This window comes from Narcine bancroftii, chromosome 11, assembly GCF_036971445.1.
Source record: "Narcine bancroftii isolate sNarBan1 chromosome 11, sNarBan1.hap1, whole genome shotgun sequence".
In the NCBI taxonomy this organism is placed as follows: Eukaryota; Metazoa; Chordata; class Chondrichthyes; order Torpediniformes; family Narcinidae; genus Narcine; species Narcine bancroftii.
The window spans coordinates 31,706,624-31,714,190 of record NC_091479.1 but is presented as its reverse complement, the minus strand read 5'-3'; the positions used below and the strand labels follow the sequence as shown (position 1 = coordinate 31,714,190).

The window sequence follows — 7,567 nt, the reverse complement described above, 5'->3', positions numbered from 1 at the left end:
CTGAGGCTTGGCGCAGCCAACACGAGGGCGCTGTGGGGAAGGACTCTAATCCTTCGGGTCTTGAGGGGCGGAGACTAAGGGGAACCCCTTCAACCACAGAGTGCAGGGAGTAACCACAAGGTGTCAAAGTGGTGGAATGATGCTAAACAGAGAACATTTGCAGTGAAGGGAATATAGACATGCAACACGAGGATGAGAAAAGACATGGAACAGTTGTCCTCTTGGTCAATAATTTTAGAATAAAGTTAATTTTGGGGTGAAAAAGAGAAAAGCCCGAACTCAGTCAACTTTGTTTCATGAGATACATTCTCCTATCCAGGAAAGCTCCTCTGTACCCGTTCAAATTTAACCCGAGGAAACTGTATTCATGGTGGAAACCTCTGCAAACACACAACCGAACCTACGCACAGAGAGACAAATGTTACACGTGCAGTCCCTCCCAAAAAAGAAATAAATTCTGTTGAATCAATAGCAGAGTCATGGAGTCTTTGTCTGAGCCGGTCATCCATCATTCTCCATTCTCACTGCTCGCAGGAAGAATCTGTTTCTGGGCCTGGTGCTACTGGCTCCGATATTCCTCGACCCCTTTCCCGACGAGAAGAGCTGCCAAATGCTGTGGGCAGGTGGAAGGGATCCTCGACGATGTTGACAATGAACCCGGTTTATCCCATTGATATTTGGGGTGGGTGGGTTGGGGGGTGAGAGTCCCCATGATCCTATCTGCCACTCGTGGTCCTGCCGATCATTTTAAAAATATATTTATCAACTTAAAACCACAAAAAATTCACACAATTAATAATAATGCTCATCTAATGTGTGGCATCTATAAAAGAAAGAATAAAGAAACCACCTCCCACCTTCATCCCCAATATACTATCCTCTCCACTTCTCGCCTCAACAGAAGTGTCTGTTACTTTAAAGATTCATTGAATAAACGGAGGCCTTCAGGTGAAAGGGAGTGTCAGGGTTTCATGTAAATATCCACACCCACCCTTGGTAAATATGGGCTCCATATTCTTCTGACATATCGAGTTGGAGTGGCCTGTTAACCGAGACACGAGCCACTACACTAGAGAGCCGACAAACACGCTGACAGCGCAGACCCCATTGGGGCCAATGCCCATCCCAGGGGATGACCCACATGGATGGACACAATGAACAAAGGGAGGATCGCCTTCCAACCCGAGGCTGGAGCTGCCTGTTCAAGCAACTTATCTTCCACTTCCACTTCTTGGGTGCATGTCATTCTTTCCAGACTTCGCGGGATTGCGCCTGCTACAGTGGTGAACTCAGCAGGACCCAGCCCTTCAGTTGGACGTGAAGATCACGGTCCAGTCGGCTCTTCAGATGGTTTGGTTGAAGCTGTCAACGTTCTGGATGTCGCAGCCACACGTGGGGTTCAAACAGGCCAAGGACCAGTTCCACCTCCAAGAGATCACCGCTGATGACATCCATTACTCCTCCATGATGTTCTTGCTCATCAGGACATGGCAGCAAGGCTCATCGACTTCCGACATCAGCCTCCCGAGCAAGGCAAATAGGATGCCCTCAAGGAGCTCTTTACCCGCACCTTCAGGCCACGCCTTTATCCTCCACCTCATTCTGTTCCTGCTCTCACTGTCGCATGGCCCAGACAGTCATCCCAACATGACTCCCTTCATGCTATTTCTTTTCAGCTCTCACCAAACGCCCTGGACCCACTTTTCAGGAACTCTTCCCTCTTCCTCCCTATGTCATTGGTATCTCCATGTACCACAACCTCTGGCCCACTTTAGGATGTCTTGGACACCAGCAGCAACACCCCAGACACTGGCACCAGGGAGGCACCACCTGGAAAAGGTCCAGGGTCCTAGTCCAACAGTCCTTTTCCTGAGAATCCAGGCAGCAGAGAAATATCAATGGTTGCTCAAAGCAAAATCCTCATTGCGGTGCCCTGCAACAAGTTGAGGCACAAAGGTTTGTAGGTCTTTTGGGTTACTGGTGCCAACCCTGCCCCTCCATCTACTGTACAATGTTGCCCAGAAAAAAAACACTCTGCTTCATTGATGACCTGAACAACAAATGGCTTCTTAAATGGCAAAACACGCTGTTGAACACCACTGCCACTGACCACAAGCATCCCCAACCCCTCAAAACTGGAAGACCCTTTGAATGACTTGTCTCTGCCATGAAGACAATGGTCTAGTGCAGCCTCGAGCAAAAGAGGCAAGGTCGCCGAGTCCCACACAGCTTCTGGTTCAATTTCCTCCTGGAAGCTGCCTCCCGCGACTCCCCATCTGAGTGTCAGATGCTCGCCTGCTCACCACAGAGAACCAGATGGCAGCAGAGACAGTCACACTCCAGCCACACCTCCCCAACATGTGATGGGTTAAATCTGCGGATGCCACTCACAGCGGACCGAAGAAGTGGTACATGGCAGACCGCACAGAGGCCGGGCCCGAAGGGCTGAGCCACTTGCAAGAACAGATCATGTCCTGCCCGAAAGTGACAGCCTCCCACCTGAATGACCCCGAGAAGAGCTTGGCACCATGGCCTGGGGCAAACCGTTCAACACCCTCGATGCTGGACAGCAGGAAAAAGCTTGGTTTACTGACGGCTCCGGCAGGTGGAGGTACGAAAAACAGCGGTGTAAGGTGGCAGCGCTCCAGCCCACCACAGATAAAGTACTGACACAAGAGGGTGTGGTGGAGGGGAGAGCCAACTGTCCAAGCTGGCAGCTGTGGCAATGATCCGAAAAGGGACAACCAGGCGGGCCCAGGAGCCTCTTTTCCGATTAGTGCAACAGGATTTCTGGGCTGTGCCAAATAGCACGTCAGTGTGGATAGGTCGGCGGCAGGAGACAGGGAGGCAGATCCATGGCTGCCTGCTCTGAGGACAACAGCACTGGCAGATCTTCTGAGAGGTGGAACAACAAAAGAATAATCAGGGTCCACCACGTGGATGGACACATCTCCAGGAAAACCACTGAAGCTGACGCGATGCCACGGTGGACTGAGCTGCTCAAATATGCTCTGCCACTATTTTCCCCAAGCAGAGTGACCCCGGAGCCTTGGCAGCATTGGTGCATCATAAATGTGGGCATATGGGGGCACTATGATGGACAGAGGATCTGGGGGTCTCATGATGTTGCAAGAACTGTGATGGCCAAATGCCCTATTTGTCAGCAATTAAAACCAAGGGCCACATTCGCTGGGGTTCGGGAGCTGGCCAAATCTGATAAATTGACCATATCAGGCCTCTCCCCTGCCAAAATAAAAAGTGATATGTTCTCACGATGGTCAGCACATACTCGGATGTCCTGCCAGCGGGCCGACCAAGCACAGTTTAAGCGTGCTCCATATGTGGAATACCCTATCGGGTAACGTCCACCAGCAATGGGTGGTGATGCCAAGTATTTGGGGCCAACTGCATATCCCCTACCACCCACAGGCATCCAAGATCAATGAGTGAATGAATGACCTGTTCAAGGCATCGTATGTGACAAGTTGATTGTCAAGTCTTCTATCCACGAGTGGTTGCAAGTGTATCGAATAATCCGGTGAGTTTGTGTCTGTGTGTGTCTTTTACTCCTCATCCAACTTCAATACATGTGTGAATAAAAGACAACTGTGTTCAAATTCGCCACCCTTGGGACCCCTCGAATCAGTTTCACACACATAATAATTGGTGCAGTGAGCAGGGTCCTTCGAGTTCCGACTGAAAACAGCTGCAGTGGAGATGCTTTTGAATCAGGACAGGAACTATAGTGCAGGCAGGGAGAACAAGATCTGCGGGTGGACTGACGAGAGTACAGGGTTGGGGAGCTTGGCAAGCATGCTGGCGGACCACGGCAAACTGGTAGACTGGTCCAAGCTCCTGGATCCACATCTTGAGAAAATAGGTCACCACGTGTTGTCCCACTTCAAGAAGTCGGGGTTCCCAAAATCTAAGGGGAATCAGAAGGTACCTTTTGACTGCCAGTGTTTCTCCTGAGAAACCAATGTGAGATCATAGAAAGGAAAGATTTGGAGAGGTCCCAGGAAAATAAGGAGATAAAGGTGTCCCAGCAGCGCTGCTGTGCACTGCAGGAGCCAGCGCAGACTCCCCCAACCTGAGCCACTGATGTCGAGATGAGAGGGACAGAGGTAGCCAACAGGCATGCCAATCAAGGACTGACTCCCCCCCCCACACCCCCAGTGAGTGAGTTTGTACTGGCCATGGAGCGATTAGCCGAGGCCATTTGCCAGCATTCAGGCATTAAAGGTTTCAGAACAGGCCAGGAAGAGCATGAAATCAATTTATTTGCAGAAGTTGTTCTGATATATCTGACAGACCCGACACACTCATTGCCCAAGTTGTGCTCCATGCTGGAGGACTATGGGGAGATCTCTGGGTACAAGTTCTTTTGGGATATGTGCAAAATCATGTCACTTAGGAAGAGGGATTAGAGCCAATGTCAAGAAAATAGTCAACAAATGTGGCGGCAAAATGGGATCAAATATCTAGGAGTTAGAATAGATAACAATGAGTAATTTAGACCAGCTGAATTATTCTCCCCTTGCTTGGGGAAATTGAGGAGGATTTAAATGGTTGGATGTCCCTGCCCATTACACTAGGGGTGTCACAGAGAGGGGAGGTGTCACAGAGGGGGGAGATGATGACACAGAGGGGGTGATGATGTCACTGCATGGGGCAGCCATAGCTGAGTCGTGCCATGGCACAGCAACACGAGAAAGATGCCTCTCCTGGAAGGGGATTCTGGCCTGCATGTCGGAGTAGGACGCTGTCTCATCCCAGGGACCCTCTGATCAACAGGGTTGTGTTTGGAAGCACCCTGCACCCATGGGTGAGATAAAGAGCCTGTTACAGGCTCCCCGACTGGGACAGAGCCTCCTCTGGCACCATCCTTCACCCAGTGTGGGCAGAGAGAATGGAGGGTGCATTTAATTTCCCCTCTCCCCATCCTGAGTGCAGGGCACTTTATGAGGCAGCTGGGGGGACTGGGGAGGGGAGAACAATGGCATGTGAGGGAATACAGGGGTAGGGTCTGTAGGAGTGGAGGGGAGAACGAAGGAACGGGGTTGCACCACAGGCTAATGTCAAGGGAGATTGGATCAGAGGTCGGGGACATAGGGTTGAGCTGGGAGGATGGGGTGCGAGGGGACGGAAGGCACTGGGGAAACCATGGGGGTGGTGTTGGGTGGGGGATGAGATTGTGGTAGAGGAATCGGGGAAGGGGAGAGTGTGAGGTGTCTGAGGGAGAAGAGAAGTTGCGAGGGGGATGGAATGTAGACCTTTCAACAGATATGGGACAGAGCTCCCCCTCCACCTGGAATGGGATCTGTCCACTGAGAGACAGGACCGCTCCTCCACCCGCCCAACCCCGGGTTACAAGATCCCTTCCACCCTTGCATACACCCCCACACCCCCACAACCGGGATAGGATTCTTTCCCCCAGTGGACCTGGATCAAGGTGTTAGTAAGTGTTTCTGCTGCGGCGGACCCAGCAGAGTTGAACGGTGAAGAGTGGGGCTCTCTCCGCACCTCCTGCTCCCTCAGGCGACGGGGTCTCGCTTGCATCATGGAAGATCACGGTGTTGGTGAGCTTCTGGGAATGTGGAGGGCTTCTGCTAAACCTGTGGTAGGGTTCAGAGTGGTTAATCTCCCCGGGACGTGCTGAAGGTCAAGGATGACCCGATCCTCTCAGGGAGGGAGGGTTGTAGACAAAGTGAACGTCTGCGGAACTGGCTTCAATCTGAGGAGAGTGATCAAAGAGGGACCTGGGGTGGCAATATTTCTACTGAGAGGCTGGAACGAACCACCAGAGGATCAATTCTGACATTTAGGTGACCCTTGGAAGGGAGTTAGAGGGAGGGGTAGAGACTAACTTGGACAGCAAGGCTGGGTTGGGATAAATGACCTGTTGTGTACCCTCTGGGTGTGTAAATGCTGCTGCTTCTGCCCCAGAGGACATGGCAATAAGGACACAACAGAGGTGGCCACCCCGTGTCATGGACCCAACGTCCCCAAGGTGGTGTCCTGCACAGATGATAAAATCATCGACAATGGATCATTCGGTGTGGTGGACCAGGCAAGGCTGGTGGACTCCGGAGAGCTGATTGCCATCAAGAAGATCTTGCAGGACAAGAGATTCAAGGTGAGGGGGAGGAGCAGTTGTGTGGAAATGGAACACACTGATATTTAACTTAAGGCCTACAGCACGTTCACAGGCCCTTGCGACACATGACCCGTTTCGCACGTTCACAGGCCCTTGCGACACATGACCCGTTTCACACAATTACACCCAATTGACAAACAACACCCCAAACACATTTTTGAAGGGTGGGTGGAAAGAGGAGCATCTGACAGAGACCAAGGCAGCCATGGGGTTTGGAAACAGAGAAAGTCACACAAACCAACAACAGTCCCCCCATCCCCACACACAACCCCCCACCCCACACACACACACACACAAACACACACACACACACACACACACACACACACACACACACACACACACACACACACACACACACACACACACACACACACACACACACACACCTGGCAAATATCAGAGATTTTCTGCAAATTCATTGTTTAGTAGAAGCTGGGAAAACAATCATAAAAACTGAAATGATACTTCATTGAACCCCCTGACGAGTCCCCACTCCAGCGACACGAAAAGTCCCCCCCACCGACTCTCGACGAGTCCCCCACTTCGGCCTCCCTAGGAGTTCCCCACCTCTGACCTCTTGAAGAATCTCCTCCCCGCCTCCCCCTTCAACTTGGACAAGTCGCCCCTCAGGGCCCCGACCCATTGCCCAGCCTTGCTGATGTTCCTCTCTCGCCATTGCAGATCGTGCGAAAGTTGGATGACACCATCATCGTCCCTCTTCTCAACTTCTACTCCTCTGTAGTCAAGGTAAGATCCACATGCACCCACCCCACCCCCACTCTGATACATTTCATTTGCTGCTACCTTCCCCATTCCTTCAATCGATCTGTCTTGCTGCAGCCTCTCTGTTGCCTCCATCCTGCCCTTCTGACCAGTGCCGTCTCCTGGACGCTGGCTGCCCTGCTCCTCACCCATTAACTCATGACCTCTTGCCATTTCAACTCCAGACAGCAGCAGCCAAGACCAGAAGACAAGGTCGCCAAATTCGGCCACTAAGCCCCTCCAGTCTGTTTCCCCAAATCATTTCACGAATGTATTTTCCCCCATAATTCATTTCCCCAGAACCTTTTGATGCCCTTCCCAATCAACGCCTGCTCTGAATCGTCCCAACAACTCAGCCTCCACATGTACGACCCCAGCCAACACCCGGCTGCAAACATTTCTCATCTCGAAACGTCAATGGATTTTCTCTCCCGGTGAATCCTTGCCTCACGAGGGAGGGCGGTCAGAGCTGCACATTTTGTGCAGTCTCACCAGAAGCCGAATAATCGGGCAGCGGATGGGTCCACTACGGCCTGTTGACGCTCTGCTCGCTGAGCCCTTGGATTCATGCCATGTTGTGTTGAACAGTGGGGGCATCAGGCCTACAGAGAGCAGGAGGGGCTGGCACTCCAGTTGGGAGAGGCA

General features: G+C 51.9%; 1 long non-coding RNA gene across 1 annotated transcript; it reads left to right on the top strand.

Annotated features, from left to right (window-relative positions):
- The first annotated feature begins 4,695 nt into the window (after nt 1-4,695).
- LOC138746367 (uncharacterized) lies at nt 4,696-7,526 on the top strand. Its single transcript, XR_011346906.1, has 3 exons — nt 4,696-4,825; nt 5,947-6,136; nt 6,842-7,526. It is a non-coding gene; the product is annotated as an uncharacterized lncRNA (long non-coding RNA).
- Nucleotides 7,527-7,567: the final 41 nt, after the last annotated feature.